The sequence below is a fragment of the Halichoerus grypus genome, chromosome 1, assembly GCF_964656455.1.
Source record: "Halichoerus grypus chromosome 1, mHalGry1.hap1.1, whole genome shotgun sequence".
In the NCBI taxonomy this organism is placed as follows: Eukaryota; Metazoa; Chordata; class Mammalia; order Carnivora; family Phocidae; genus Halichoerus; species Halichoerus grypus.
In genome coordinates, this window is record NC_135712.1 from 2483156 (window position 1) to 2499371 (window position 16216).

At 60.6% G+C, this 16216-nt stretch overlaps 1 protein-coding gene across 3 annotated transcripts in view; it reads right to left on the reverse strand.

Annotated features, from left to right (window-relative positions):
* The window catches only part of AGPAT3 (1-acylglycerol-3-phosphate O-acyltransferase 3), a 150203-nt gene that overhangs the window by 40240 nt on the left and 93747 nt on the right, over positions 1–16216 (reverse strand). The window contains exon 1 of one of the 3 annotated variants that reach the window (XM_036098993.2): positions 11276–11296. The exons of the other annotated variants lie outside the window; for them this stretch is intronic. The gene's annotated coding sequence lies outside the window, so the exon portion shown is untranslated. Of the gene's footprint in view, positions 1–11275; positions 11297–16216 lie in introns of those variants that run through there. 3 annotated transcript variants of the gene reach the window in all.

A 16216-nucleotide genomic window follows, 5' to 3' on the forward strand; every position in this document is an offset into this window, starting at 1 on the left:
AGATTTGACGGTGGGAGCATCCTGAGGATTCTCCTGGCCGGTGTACCTTCCTTCGGGGCTATCACGCTGTCCTGGGACGAAATGAAGTCACTGCTTTGGGCCGCCTCCATGGCACCTGACCCAGGAGGCGGGCCCAGTGCCCCCATCTGCCCAGCGTGGCCACTCCCGCCCCTGGAGCCCTACACACTGCATGGCCGGCAGGGAGTCTCCAGTGTGGGCATGTCCCGGGGGACCCCGAGGTGGTGGTCCTCGGGCCTCTGGACAGCTCCTTCTAGAGGCTTCTGTCATCTGGCTCCTGGCCCGAGAAGCGGTCATTACCCTCCGCGGGAAGGGGCTCTGGAGGATTGCCCTGAGCATCATGTTGCTGGCTAAGGCTTTCCGAGTCCTTAATCCCCAAAGTGGCTGGAGGAGCTGCTGGCCTTGGAGGACCGGCTCTAAAATAGCTGTGCCGTCGTCCTAGGAGACAGCGGTGCCCCGGGGGTGCTGAGAGCCCGAGCAACAATCCTGATCCCTGCCAGGCATCCAGACGGCTGCCTTTCTAATAAACCATGAAAAGAAGACCCTCCTCTTGCAGAGAGCTGCTCAGTAGGTGCAGAACCACCCCTCGGGGGACCCTGTGTCTGTGACATGTGGGGACGCCGGCCTGTGAGCTTGTGAAGCCCCATGGCTGAGCCAAGGTCTCCACGAAGGGCAGCAGGTGCCCCTGACTTGTCCCGTGAGGTGGCACCTGGAACTGACCTTTGCCCGGGGCCATGCCCCGCACGCACACACCTGCACAGGCTTTCCGAGGCCAGGCTGGTTCCCTCCTTGGGAACGGCTTCTGGTGGCCGGTGACTCCTGTGCTCCAGCCCTCCCCCCCCCCCGCCCCCACGGCACGGCCAGAATGATGTGTCTGAAGTAGACACTGGGTCACAGCCCACCCCCAGCTGCCTCTGCCAGCCCCCCAACATACCTGCCAAATTCCAGGCCCCTGAGACGCGCCCCATGTCCTGTCCTTGTCCCCAGGCTCCTCTATGTTCACAGGGTGGGTCGTGGGTGCACACCCCCACACAGCTGCAGGCCCCCCTGACCGGCTCGGCCGCGAGACTGGAACCCCAGGGGCTCCTCTGGGCCACGTCCTGCCTGTGGTCAGCGCCTTCCTCCAGAGCTGTGGCACCCTGTTCACGGGGGTCCGCTTCGCTCCTGTTTTCCACCGGACTCTGGGCCCCCGGAGGACAGTGACGCACTCACCCTCTGTCCGAGTGCTTCGACACGTGGGGGAGAGAACAGGAATGGTCGGGCTGAAGCAGAGCCACTCCCGAGCCTCTGGCATCCCGTTTCCACGCTGGGCACGACGTGGGCCACAGGCATGTGGTGCTCTGGCTGAGGGACTGTGGCCCTCGGGGGCTCTGGTGCATGGTGGCAAGAGCCCCTTCCCTCCCAGCGGCACGGCAGGAGGCCCGCTGTCGGCCCTGGTGAGATGGTGCTCAGCACAGCCTGGATTCTGACCCCAGCTGAGCCTCAGTTTCCCCCAATGTGAGGTGTGAACGACTGTTACTCCGGGGGTGAGGTGGGGATGACATTTAAGAGGCGAGCGCAGGGAAAGTGCTGGGTCCTTCCCAGCCCCCTTCCTGGGGAGGACAATGGCCACAGAGATGAAAAGAAATACCCAAGATTTCTCTCCGGGCTCGGAGCCAAACCAGAGCAAAGCCTGAAACCTGTTCTTGGTGACGCCAACCGTATGGGACGTTGAAATAGGTATAAATCTTATTACTCTATATTTTTTGTGTAAAATTGAGAACGTTTAGATCCTGGCTGCATTTGTTTTGAAATAAAGATGCCCCCGTAGCTGTGTTTCTGCCGGACGGAGGCCCCACCGGGCAGGCTCCTGACCCGGGCCTGGGCCACGCCGTCCTGGCCTGAGGGCCGCCCCCACTCCCGCCGGGTGCGCGGCCCCCACTCTCCACGCCGCCTTGTTAAGGGCAAGGGGAACAAAGCTAACTTGAGCACACTGCACAAGAAAATGTCACAGGAATCTAATCTCTAGATTATTTCCCTGGGCCTGAAAATCAGTGATTTATATCAAAATAGTACAAGAGCAGAGCAAAGACTGTGTTGACGAAAATCCTGTTCAGGGTCCTCAGAGAAGCAACAAAAAAGGTATCTTTCAAAACTATGTAGCACCTTTACTTCAGACTGAATAGTCTCTCCCAGGGAAGCTCACATTCCCTCTCTCGTACACCTGACAGGGAAGCTCGGGGGAGACTGACTCTTCGTAACCGGTGGGCTTCATTACAACCAGCAGACACGGGGCAACGTGCAATGATGGGATATGTTGGGACCGTTACGCAGCGCGTCAAAGACTAGTTCTCCGTTTTCCCTGCTGACCCCTTCGTCCAGCGGAGTGGCCCATGATGATGATGAGGGGCCCCTAATGAGGGGCAGACGCTCTCCTGATCCGGGAAACGAGGTACCAACAAACACCCAGAAATAAAGTAGTCCTGGGCCGTGCTCCGCAGAACTCTGACTGTCCCCAGAGAGTCAGCCGTCAGAAAGTTCATAAAGCGCAAGCACCGGGAGGGAGGGGGGCAGGGGAGCCTGAGGCCGGGGGTGCAGAGAAAGGCCCCGTGGGCCACGCACTCGGCCTGCGGCGGCCACCGCTCCCCCACGGGCTGCACAGCGAGCGGCGCCTCTCTCCAGCCTCCAGGACAGACGCCTCCAGGGGAGGGGCAGGTGGGGCAGCGCGGCCAGCCCTGGGCTCCCTGCTCCTTCTGTCCGTCTCCCTGCTGTGAGCCCCCCGGCCCCATCCTGCTCTCCCCGCTCACCTCCAGTCCTGGGCCGTGCTCCGCAGAACTCTGTCTGTCCCCAGCTAGCTTGGCCCCACACAGGAACGGATGCCCTGATACCAGCCACCTGCAGTCCTGGCCCCTCGGGGTGGACACCCCTCCCCCCGGACCGTCCCCGAGTCGGGTGCTGATGACCCGAGTTAACGGGGAGGGCTTGTTAACACTGCGGTGTGAGAGACGGCAGAGTCAACGTGGGAGTGAAGAGAGACCACAGGGGCCAGGCCCAGACACGCTGGGGGGGTCTCCGGGGGGCCTTGCCCACATGCACGAAGCCCCACTGAGGCGCATCGGTGAGAGGACACAGACATCACACCCACACACATGGGTGAGGGGTCAGGCGGGCCACGCCAAGGCCAAGCCAAGTGACAGGTGCAACATGCAAATTACGCATTTAACGATCACAGTGGCTCTGCTCTCTGGGAAGTGCCACCAACTCCAAGTCTCTGGGCCCCAAATCACCAAATAGCTGGCAGACCCGGCATCTGAAACCAGATGTGGATGACGTGGCCTCTAAGCACGTTGCTGCCCCCAGCGTGGCCAGTTCCACGCCAGGCCCCCAGGAGCGAAGCCAGCCGCTCTCCGGGGCGGGCAGGGCGTCCTGGAGCTCGTCCGGACGTCTCCACGCCCCAGTCACATCACAGCCAATCACTGTTCCCTGCGGTTCCCCACAGACACTGTTGGCTCCTGACGGCCGGGGCCTCAGGAAAACCCTGCCGCCCCAGGGCTGCAGAGCGAAGCGCAGAGTTTCCAGAAGGGAAGACGTGCTCGGCGCTCTGCTGCAAGCCTCTGGCTGCCGGACTCACAGACACACGTGTCCTAGCAGTGAGACGCCCTCCCTACAAAGTCTCACCGCATTCATTAGGTTAACGAGACGCTGCCAGCCCACTGGGAACGCGCCATTTCACCAGCCTGTTTATCCAGATTTAGCGCAACATCAGAACCGGGGAAGAACCTCCGGGTGCCAGCAACACACTGCCGGCTGAGCAACAGGGAGAAAAGGGGCCAAAGCACTCATCGGCCTCCCTGGAAGGCGTCCTTGGGCCCCTCCTGCGGACAGTGGCATGACCCACACCTCACCCCTGTCCCCCACTGACCGCTAGGACACGGAGCTCCTGGCGCTCGCCGGCAGCCCTTCTTTGGAAAGGTTATGAGCTTCCTGAGCGTCTCTGCTGGTCCCAGGAAGGAGCAGGGAGAGGCCCAAGCGCAGGGAAGTGTCCTCCAGTCCTGGGCACTTCCAGGCTGTTCCGGAGGACACGGCCAAGGGTGCGGTCCGCTCCACGCAGCTGTGGGAGGTGGGCAGGGTAGTACTCAACCCACTCCGCAGCTTTGAATGCGAGACCAAGTCAGAAAGGAGCAGAAACCAAACTGCGTTCCTGGGAAGGCTCGCTGCTTGGACTCACTCTGGGGTAAACGAGACGGGGGTGGAGGATGCAGGGGTGACGCCGGCACTCTCGGGGATGGCTGACACGAAGCCCTTCCAATCCACACCGGGACACGTGGAGAACACGGGTTACTATGCAAACCAAACACAGGTAAACAGCCGAGGTGTGAACGCAGGAAAACCGGCGGCCAAGTCTCAAGTGCTTTGAAGCATCTTCGGAAACTCAGCACCAGCCGCTGTTTGTGCGGCTTATAATTACTGTGTGGCGCTGACGCAGGCCGGTCCGGACGACTGCGCACGGGGGGGTGTCAGGGCAGCAGGTGTCTGGGGAGAATGCTACCACTCCTGGGGAGGTGGGCCTGGAGATGACCAGCCACTCTCAGACACAAGGGTCCATGTCCCACGCCTCCCACAGACGTCACCCAGCTCTCCGGCCCTCGGCCGCCTCGGGGAACCATGCACTAGGGTAACAAGGACGCACACTTATTTTTCCAAGTCTCTGCACTTGAGACTGGTTGGCAGGCTGCGTGTCCCCCCTGCAGCTGCCGTCCAGGGGTGGATGATGGGGAGGAGGACGCGTGCCCGGCACTGAAGCCCCTGGGAGAACCACGAGGCAGCTGCTAGAGCGGCAACCTCCACCCAGGCTGGTACAAAGGAGCACTGCGGACAAATGTCAGCGTGCTATCCAAGTAGGGCAGCCGGGCATCATGTCCGGAGCCGACACTCCTGCGCACGCACCCCTCCCAGGAAGCCTGATGCTGTGGCCAGGACCCAGCGCCACCCGTTTGTCACTCATCCCCAAATACACTCCTACCTGGAAAGCAATTTGTAAATGAAATATAGTTTCAGACCTGAAATCTGTTTGACAACGATTGTGAATCCCAAAATTCATTTGCCTCAGCTTGCTTGGTTCCTCATCATTTCAACTAAAAATCACTATTTGAAGTTCTACCGAGCCTCTCCGCCCAGTGACTGGCGCACAGACAGCCCAGCTGGGGGGCTCTCTGCTCCCAGGCAGGGGGGTATGTAACCGCCAGGAAGCTGCCACCCTGCTCTTCCGAATGTCACCACGAAAGCCAGCGCACAGCCGGAAGGCAGCCCCCAGAGCACAGAACCCCGCGAAGCGCCCGCACCGGGGAGAGCCTGGGGGGTGCTCCGTCCATGCCCCGACTCTCTGGTTTGGTCTGACAGGCTGACAGCACGTGGCACCTGGGAGCTGGCATACAAAGCCCTCCTGCACTCGGTGATGCCAGCGGTAAGAACACAGTTGCGTGGAGGACCCCTGTTGTTCCTGGTGGCACAGTGCCTGGTGGGGTCGGGGGACTAGAGGAGAAGCTGGGCTGGACCCCGCCTCCCACTGCTGCAGGATGGCCAGGGGCTGGACAGGTGCGGAGCAAGCCGAGGGCCCAGGAACCCCGGGGGCCTCCCTCCCCTGCTTGCTGTGGGCCACCAGCTGCAGGTGACAGGAGGGGCTGCCACGCAGGGACGTGTGCCAGGCTGCTGTGCCCGGTGACCGGTGGCGGGACCACTAGTCTCCTGAGCGAGCTCCTGGGTGTCCTTCCCACCTCCACACACGTATTCTCAGACAAGTGCGCTTCGCTGTTGCCCATGTCCCTCTCAGGAGCACGGAGCCGCCACGGGAATGCTGCAGAGGCCCTGGGGGGTCAGGCGACCACCGGGTCTGAGCCCCCTGAGCCGTCCCCTCTCCTGCAGAGGGCCTTACTCTCCCCTCCAGGAGGCTGCCCAGTAGCTGGACGGCTGCTGCGTGCACCTGCTGCCCACCTGTCCCAGCTGCCCAGAGGGGAGTCTGAGTTCCAGAACCACGGTCAAGATGCTCTAACACACCTGGAGTTCGCAGTCCTACGGGGGGGTGACAACTGGTCAAGCCGCCTCTGCATTCACACTGTCACTGGGCATCCTGACGGCCCTGTGCGCGTCCGCTCGTTCAGCCCAGTCACACAGCAGGGAAAGAGCACAATCAGGATTCTGACCTAGGCCATCTACCTGCAAAACCACCGCTTCCGTAAGCAGGGACTGTGCCCTAAGCAACCAAGAGGCCCAACCAAGCAGAAATCCCATTCTCTCCTCCCACCAAAAGGCAGGTCTCGCTGACGGCTGACCACCTGGGCTTCCAGCCAACGATGGGAGCAGTGGAGGCGTGCCCACAGGGACACTGCTTAAAGGCGCGTTCTCTGGCTAGCTTCCAAAATCAGGTCTGCACAGATTGGGAAAAACTCCGAAGACACACCCTTCAATCTGGGACACTGTGATGTCACACCCACCCACGGGCTGGTGTAACCCATCCGCCCAGTTCTTCAGCTCAAATAAACATTTTAAAGTAAAAACACCCCAGGGACGCCTGGGTGGCTCAGTCGTTAAGCGTCTGCCTTCCGCTCAGGTCATGATCCCGGGGTCCTGGGATCGAGAAGCGCATCGGGCTCCCTGCTCGGTGGGGAGCCTGCTTCTCCCTCTCCCTCTGCCTGCAGATCCCCCTCCTTGTGCTTGCTCTCTCTCTCCTCTCTCTCTGACAAATAAATAAAGTCTAAAAAAAAAAAATTTAAAGTAAAAACACCCCAGCTCTCGAGCCCTAATGAGATTTTGTAAATTCGTTGGGAGTACGACATTCTTGCTCTAAAAACGTGAGACCGTGCAGAAGCAGGGCAGGGGACAGGAGGTCAGCCATCGTCTCCCCAATGCCCGGGGCTGACCGCTGCTCTGTCTGTTTTTGCCAAATGCTGGCGCACACAGGACACCAAGTGGGTGTCGCACTCAGAGCCACCTGCCAGGGACTGAAGGCTTGTGCCCGCCAAGTTCACGAGCTGGAACCTGATCCCCGAGTGACGACATTAGGAGGCGGGCCTTTGGAGGTGGTCAGGTCATGAGAGGGGAGCCCCCATGCTGCGGTCAGTGCCCTTAGGAAAGAGACCCCAAGAGCGCCCTCGCCCTTCCCCCATGAGGACCCAACAAGAAGCCACCAGCTGTGAAGCAGGAAAGGGCCTCCCCGACACCAAATCTGCCGGCACCTTGATTGTGGACTCCCGGCCTCCAGAAGTGTGAGAAGTGCATGTGCGTTGTTGATAAGCGGCCGGCCCGTGGGACTCTGCCAGAGGCACCTCCAGCGGTGGATGCCACCGTCTGGTTCGCGCCCAGAGTCTGCCAGGGTCTGGCGGGTCACACACAGATAACGAGTGACAGCTGACAGAGGACAAGGACTCAGCGTTGCCCAGGTGCTCAGCTGCAGGTGCTCTGCTCTCAGAGACCCCGCTGGGTGCCGCATCACCCACCCACACCCACGGCAAGCGCCACTCCGGCCCCTCCCTGCTTCCCCAGCCCGGGTGCAGCAGGGGGCTGGGGAAAGAAATCTAGCATCCTTTATTTTTGAAAATGAGTAGTGCTATCTTTATAATCTTTACAAGAGACTATCACAGCCCTGCCTGGTCTGCCAAGCCCAGCAGCACCACCACCTCGCCCTTATCCAGGCCACACGCCTGGATTGACACAAAATGTGCCCACAGATCCCGTTAAGACTCAAGCAGACCAACTGTGAACACGGGGACTTGAGACCCAGCACAACGACCCTGGTGGTCTCGCCCGACGCCGCCACCACGCTCCCTCACGGCCACTTCCTCCCGCACTGTGCTCGGGCTCTGTGGGGAGCGCCCCGGTGCAGCCAGCTCACCTCATCTACCTCGCCAGGACACGAGATGACCAGGAACCTTCTCTCAGGCACCAGGCACGTTCCTGTTGACCTGTGCTTCGAAGACGTCCTCCCTGACAGGCGCACCATAAACAGCCCACATACAGCCAACTCGTCCCAGCTCTGGGGCTAAAAGGCAAGCCCTCCAGCTCCCTCCTGATTGTGGGTACCCTCAGTCCACCCTGGGGTTTGCGGGTCAGACAGACCAGCCGTGGCACCTGTGCGGATGGACGTGCGTCTTCTGGTGCCCAGGAGATGGCATCTGGCCTTCCTGTCCCCTCCCAGGGCTGCCGGCCTGCGTGACCGCCCTTCCTTCCTGGGACTGGCCTGAGGGCACCATGCACCATCCACCCCCTACTCCACCAGACAGGTAACGAGGTGCCATCCATCAGCCCCTCCCCGCAGCCAGGGCTGTGTCACGGCTGAGGCTCCGCCAGGCTCGTGCATCCGAAACAGCCACGCTTTTACGGAGTCTTTCCAAACTGCTGCAGGAAACAAGCTTCATCTGGAGAGAAGTCCCGCTCTGGTTGCAGACTGTGTCCTGCCGGCTTTCAGACCCCTCTCGGGACCCTGACCTTGACTGGGGGGCCACGCTGCTCTGCAGAGCCTGCTCTCCCCTCCCCATGCGGCGGCCCCATGGCCGTCGGAAGGTTCGGTCTAGACCAGGGACAGGACGCCGCTTGGGGCTCTTGCTGTGTTGCGATGTTGGGGATGCGCACTTGGACAGAGGCCCAGCCAACGCCCAGCTTGTTCTGAAAGGTCCAGAGGTGGTGTCCTTCCTGCCCACTTGGCTCCCCTCAGCAGCAGGACACCCAGCACCGGCCCCCAGTTCCCAGCAGGGGCTGGCTGTCACGTCCCCGTCTAGCCCTCCCCGCCAGCAGGACGCCCCGGCAGCACGGCCACGGCCTCAGCCCTCCCCAGGGGCTTCAGTCCGTCCTGGGCCGTGGGGACATCTGCCGTAGTTTGAGCTCATTCTGTTGCTTTGGTTTCCTCGGGAGGCGTTCAACTGCCCCCAGCTGCATGCCTGGGCGCCCAGGTCTTCTCTAACAGGCCCCAGACGCTTTCTGCACGCAGCAGAAACCCCTCCCGTGGCCCCAGCAGGCTGCCCTCCAGCAGCAGCGAGTTCGGGGAGAATGGGCTGTTTGTGCTCAGGCTCAGTTTGGGGAGCTGCGGGTGTTGCTGAGCAGCTTCACTCAACAACAGAGCTGAGGAAATACCCCTGCAAAACAGGGAGGTCCCAGTGGTCACTCCTGCTGGCATCAGGCTGAATCCTCTGGACTCATTTGCAAATACAAGGAGCTAGTGATCAAATCACGGGAGGGAGGGACAAGTGTCGGGAGGGAAAGAACAGACGGGTGTTGCAGACCCTGCTCCTAGTCCCCTGGAGCTGGTAGTGCTCACTCCGCGTAAAGAAGCCGGAGCTGGGGGCCACGGGCGCTGCGTTGCTGGGCGGTGCGTGGGGCAGGTGACGCACACAACGGCCAACAGCTCCCCCATCGAGGGGGTCCCAGGGCAGGCGCGTGCTGCACCCCCGGGTCCCTGCTCTCCTGCCTCCACCTCAGGCTTCCCAATGACCTGAGCGGGCAGCCCACACCCTGCACTGCTCTGCACCCCCTTCCCACTCCCCCTCCGGGTACCGGCGGCAACAGTCACCGAACGTCCGATTGTGAAATGGACAAATCAATGGAAGGGAGCAGGCAACTTAATTCATGAGCAAATGTTTTTATCTCCTGTCTCCTGTGCCTGGAATGGGGCCTGTGACAAAGCCTCTGAACCCCGGGCCGGGCTGTCCGTCCGCCTGTCCCCGCCTCGCATGGGACTGCTGGCCAAGCCCGGGTCTGGCTCCAAACACACCCACCTGTTCCCAGTTGATTTCAGCTCGCAGAAACTCACCTCCAGGAAGACTGCAGACAACTCTTCTCTCGTAAATGTCCGGGTGCTTCCCTCGCAGCAACCCCCCAGCCTAAGAACTTACTGGTCCACGTCTGTCCCCGTGCACATGTGGTCCCTGTGCAGGTGCCCGTTCCCTGACAGACAACAGCGGAGCCCAGCCTCAGGCATCCCCAGTAAAATTGTGCCTTTGCCCCCATCCCAGAGCCGCGGGCTCCTGTCCTGCGTGTGTTGACCTGTCAGTTAAAGAAACAGTTTGCCAGCCAAGGAAAGCAGAACTGACAGCTCATCAGCCCCTCTCTATCGGGAGCACGTAAGAATTCTCCAGCTTTCACAAGCGCTGAAGAAGGGAGCAAAGAGGGAACGCGTGTCGCAAGCTAGCGCTGCACGGCGGGCCGGCCGAGGGAAAGAGTGAGCCGCGCAGGTAATTTACACGTTCTTGTAGCTGCATTAAAACAGCGAAAGCAAAAGGGGAGGTTAATTTAATGATGTATTTGATTTAACCCAATGTAGCCAAAATACATCCTTTCAACATATGATATTAAAGAGGCGAGGAGCGGGGGCGCCTGGGGGGCTCAGCGGTTAAGCGTCTGCCTTCAGCTCAGGTCCTGACGCCAGGGTCCTGGGATCGAGTCCCGCATCGGGCTCCCTGCTCAGCACGGAGCCTGCTTCTCCCTCTCTCTCTCTGCCTCTGTGCTTCCCGCCCCCTCTCCCTCTCCAATAAATTATTAAAAAAAAAAAAGGCTTGGAGGAGCCATTCACACTGTGTTTCCTGCAGGTCCGTGAGGCCTAGGCGCTAACTCCCACTGCCTCCTGACTCAGCCGCTCCCTTCCAAGGGCTCAACAGCCGTGTGTGGCCGTGGCGCCGGACATTGGACTGTCTGGCTCTGCCAAAGGTTACTCAAGTGACATTTGTGGCAGACAACAGCCTCTGGCCCCCTGAGCAGGGAGAACGTACAGACCCAGAGAGCACTCTGCTCCGTGGCCTGACAGATTCCAGTGCGGAGTCCCGAGCCCTGGAGACGGCCCTAAGACAGGTCCAAACAGGTCCTGGGCCGTGGGGACATCTGCCGTAGTTTGAGCTATTTACCCAGAGGCTTCGCCTTTGCTTTGGAGCTCAGGGTTAGGACGGATGAGCCACGAGGACTCTCCTCCAGGCTGAGCAAAGGTGGGGGGCTCCCTGGGTGAGTAACCCAGCCCAGCCCTGCTGTCCCAGGAACACACGGAGGGTGCGGACTTGCAGACGGGGGACTTGCAGCCACGAGGACTCTCCTCCAGGCTGAGCAAAGGTGGGGGGCTCCCTGGGTGAGTAACCCAGCCCAGCCCTGCTGTCCCAGGAACACACGGAGGGTGCGGACTTGCAGACGGGGGGGCCCCTCCACGCCCAGGCTTGCCCAGCAGCTGCACGGTGCACGGGGGCCCCTGCTCAGCAGGGAAGGCCATCAGTTCTGCGGGAGGGGGAGTGACACAGCCCGCGCTTACCTGAGGTCCCCTGGGTCAGGCGAGCCAGGCAGTCCCTTGAAAGCAATGGAGTGCACGGGAGGTGCTGACTTTTATTCGGCCCTCAGCCCCTCCCCGTCGGAGCCGCAGTGGGGCGGGCTCTCCGGGGTGTCCTTTTCACCCGTGACTTAACTCTGGGTAACCAGGAGGCAGAAACAGACAGCAGTGTGGCCTCGGGCAGCCGCTGCCCACGTCCAGCTCATGAGCGACGGGGGAAGAGCCCTGCTGGAGACGGAGGCTGTGGCCTTTCTCCTTTTTATCTCCACAGAGACCGAAAGCCAGGACCCGACTAGCCCCCCACGCTGAAAAACAGAAAGGCAAGTCTACCCGGGTAGAACCACCGATGTGTGTGGGGCACAGTGAGGAGGAGACCCAAGGACACGGGGCAGGACACTCCTTCCATCAAACTCAGGTCAAAGTTCTGGAATACGGGCTACTCTGCTGCATGGTGGGACGGAGTGGGCGGCCCACCCAGAGTCCACTGTCCTTCACTTCTGTACCAACAGGACAGACATCCTGTCAGGCAGGCCACCGCCGGCCAAGCAGGGAGGGACCCAGTCCCCTGTGACCAGGGCCGCAGTGTATGGCCTGGGAGACACAAGCCACTAGGAAATGGCCCAGACATGCCCTTCTCCTTCCTGCCTGGAATGCAGATGGAAGGGCCTGGGGAAGCAGCCCTCCTGAGATCAGCAAGCTGTAGTCAGGGGAACAGAAGCTGCAGGCAGAGGAGGAGGTCAGAGGGAGCCTGGTCCCTGTGGTCCAGGTAGCTGCTGCCGAGCCTGCCCCGGGCTTGCTGGCAACGGGAGAGAAACTGGCCTGTGCGCCCTCGGACGCAGACCGAACCTGCTCCTCACAGACGTAGAACCCTGCAGCACAGGTGTCCTTTGTCAGCGAAAACTATCCTGAGCTGCGTAGCCCCCCACCCCGGTTCACGAACACGGAGATGCACCCAATCCCAGGTCTCGTCCTTATGGCATGAGGATGAGGTCCGCACTGTAACAGGTCCCGGAGGGGAGCTTCTGTTCACGGACAGCCTGGAGGCTGCACCCAGCATGGCCCCAAGGGACGGTGTGCCCCATTCCTCCTCGAAGCACCCCTGCTCTCCTGGCCCCGTTGCTCCTCGTGCCAGCCCAATGCCGCCGGGCAGGGGCAGCCGGCTCTCTCAGGAACACACTCTCCTGCACGTTGGGAGGCCGAGCGGGGGCTCCCTCCCCAAGCAGGGCCCAGCTCAGAGTACCTGACAAGGGACAGGCTCCTCCACGCTCAGCCCCCCCAAGGGCCGCACCCCCCCCGCTAGTCACACGAGAAGCCGCCTCACCCAAGCTTTGCTGGCCACAGAGCCCCCAGCAGCCCTTCCACCACACGGAGGGCTCTGCCCCTGGGACGGAGCCCTCAGTGATGCCTTACCACGCCCCTTGTGGCACAGACGTCTATTTTTTATTTGGAAAGTCAAACACAAAAACCAACATCTCACGCACCCGTGCACCTACCACGGAGATGAAACATTCGCCAAATTGTTTCAGATCTTTGTTTCTAAAGAAAGCTTTGTGTGTGGTGTGTGTGTGCATGTGTGATGTGTATGGGAGTGTGCGTGGCACGGTGCTGGGGGTGTGCGTGGCATGGAGCCGTGGGTGTGCGTGGCACGTGTGCCATGGGTGTGCGTGGCACGCGTGCCGTGGGTGCGGGTGTGCGTGGCACGGTGCTGTGGGTGTGCGTGGCACAGAGCCGTGGGTGTGCGTGGCACGTGTGCCGTGGGTGTGTGTGGCACGCGTGCTGTGGGTGCGGGTGTGCGTGGCACGGTGCCGTGGGTGTGCGTGGCACGCGTGCCGTGCATACCTCCAGGACCCACAAGAAGTGGGCGTGGCAGCTCACTTCCCCCCGGACCCCCCCGGAGCTCAGGACACCTGTGAAGTCCTGCGGGCACCTCTGAAGCTGGGGCCACCCGTGTCCATCTGTCCACAGAGAAGGGGGCTCTAGCGCAGCCTCCTGCCTTTGGCCACAGGCCACATGCTGTCCAACTGGCCCCAGCCTGCAGGGACACATGCCAACTACCTGTGCCTATCGCCCCGTGCCTTGTCCTGGACTGCGGCTGTCCGCCCCACGTTGTGGAGAGGCTAAGCCTAAACACCCCGTTGGCCATGGCGGCACCCTGTGGGCAAGTGAATCTGGGCCGGCCAGCACGGCCACTCACGTCTGCCCTGGAAACATAGCCGTGTGGCCACCGGGCTCACACACTACCCGCCACCCACCGGGATCCTCCACACCTTGGCCTCCCGTACCTCCTCCTCCCCGTCTTCCCATCGCCGGATGTGCATCGGACCCGGCCTCAGCCGTCCCTCCACCGGCGGCTAGAACCTCTCGACGACGCTGTGCTATGCGGTCTGGTGGCGGCACGCTCACTGTGGCCCCCGCACTCCTGCCCCTCCGCCTTCCCTGCAGCCAGGGGAACCCCCAGGAGCCCCGAGATGCATGATCCTGATTTCTTCCAAACACACACACACGTGTGTGTCACACACACACACACACGCCCCCCCCCCCCGGTCATAATGTCCAGGAGACCAGAGATGCATGGTCCTGATTCTTTGCAAACACAAACGTGTGCACCATGCACAGCACACACGTCCCTCCCACACATGCCCAGTCACACATGCGTGCACATGCACGCACTCAAACCACAGCAAGTCTGGCTGCCCCCCGCCCAGCACTGCAACCGAGCCCCATCACCTTCTCCTGACCTCCACGCCTGTCCCCTGTAATCCACCAGGTTCTCTCTGCCCCGGGAAGATCATGGAAATTTTGTTCCCGACCATCGCCTCCCTACTACCCCCTGGAACGCAGCCGTCACGTGTGTCTGTGCCCTCCACAGAGGGGCACCTGGCAAGTGGCAGGCCCTCCGCCAAAGTCAGGAGATTGTCCAATGAGATCCACGCTACCTGATGGCAGGGTAGGGCAGCCTGCCCTCTCCCCGGCCACCTGGAGGCCTGACCTCCTGGGGACACTTCCTGGGGGCGAGTCCCCACCCTTCGCCCACAAACCACACTGGACACCGCAGCTCCAAACCCAGGGATCAACGGAAACTTTCCAGCAAAGTCTGTCTTCACTTCAAAGTTGTTTGGGTTTTCAAAGCCTCAACGGGCACAGTTCTTTATATGCAATTGGACTTCTGAAAAATCCAGCACGCATTGCTAGCTGTGCTGTGTCCCTAGCACGTGCAGCATTGAGTCACACAGCAGAGAGGACACCCCAGCGCTTACTGGACGTCTTACTGGAACCAAGAGCCAAAGCCTCCCTCCTCACCTGAGGGTCCCTCTCCTTCTGCTGACATCACGGGATGAAGGAGTTTAATCTACAAAAGGGAAAATCTTCATTCGACAGAATTTAGCCCAAATAAAGAAGCCTATGTCCTCTTGTAAACCTTTACAAAACAGCATCAAGGTCCAGAGAAATCAGCAAGAAGAGCTCGTGGCACCACCCCTTCTGCTGGTGAGCCACGATCTCCCTGTCCCTGCGGCGCGTCCCCTACCACGCTCGTCCCAAGTCCAGGCCTGGCCCATCCCAACACTCTCGTGACATAGTAATGAACACCTTCCTAGGAAAACTTAGCTCTGAGAATCAGCGGCAGGGAGCTAATTACTGATCATCAAAAGGACAACCTTTTGATGTGTTTTGTTAGTGTTTTGTTACCACTGAGAACAACTTGTCAAAGGCACTGAATAACTGAAGTGTTCTAAATTTGTTCATTGCCATGTTCAAGTCCAATGCCTCGTCAAGTTCTTAGTATCCCTGCGGGGAGCGGACCGGCAGCTCAGCCCAGAGTCCTGCGCTCATGCGGGAAGATGCACACACACGAGCACCGAGCCATCCACGGCGCACCTGCCCGCTGGCGGAAGGGTCCCCCTGCTCGGGGGTGCTGGTGGGGGAACGTGGCGAAAGCTACTGGCGTGGACTTAACCCGCGCCCATCAGGCCGTCTGTGGTCACAGCCGTGTAACAGAAAAAACACGTGTGGCCTGCATCCTGGGAGAGGCGGGGCCGGCAAGCGACACGCACACAAAGCAACAAGCCGGCCTGCAGTTTGCTCCAAGGCCCTTCTCCAGGCTCCAGGACCCTTGTTTGCAGGTGGCGCCCGGAGCCCGCGTCCAGAACCGTGGGGAGGACCCGGGGAGAGCGTACGGGTGCACACGCCTCGGTGCTGCGTGCCCAGGAAACGAGGGTTTGAAGACACTGCAGAATCCAAGTCCTGGTTCTAAGGTCTTCACGCTATTTAGGAAGAAAGTAGGGACACCGACGAGCCTGAGCGAGGCCAACCCACATGCCGATGCTGTGAGGACACCACCACAAGGGCACAGCGGGTAGATGAGCTAACAGACATCAGCTCAAGAGAAGGCAGTAAAACGAGGGGCGAGGATGAGGATGATGGCAGCGGTGATGCAGGGAGTCCCCGCGTCTCAGCGATCACAACAAGGACAAGCAGCAGGTGAGGCCGGCAGCTGTGAGATGTGAGGCAAAAGACGAGCCCAAACACTGAGTCACAGGAAGACAGAAACTCAAGGCCACAGACATGATGCTCAAACACCCACACAAGGCCACAGTAACGAAGCAAGGTGGTAAAATGGGCTTGAGGCAAGCGGCCCTGGAGAGACAGGCGGGGGCCGTGCCCGAGCCACCAGGAAGGACACACGGATAGGCTGGGATTAGGCGAAGCGCACCTTCCCAAAGGTCAACACCACCAAAGACAAAAACACAACCAAACAAAACAACCAGAAAGGCTAAAAACAAGGACCACATACAAAAGGATGTGTGTTTTGTGCACGGGCACACATCTTATCTGTCCCTCTCCAAATACAACCAAAGTAACAAAGCCCCGATGCAGACACGTGGGGACAGGCAGAGACCACCTGCTGAAAGCCAACTGTTTTCACAC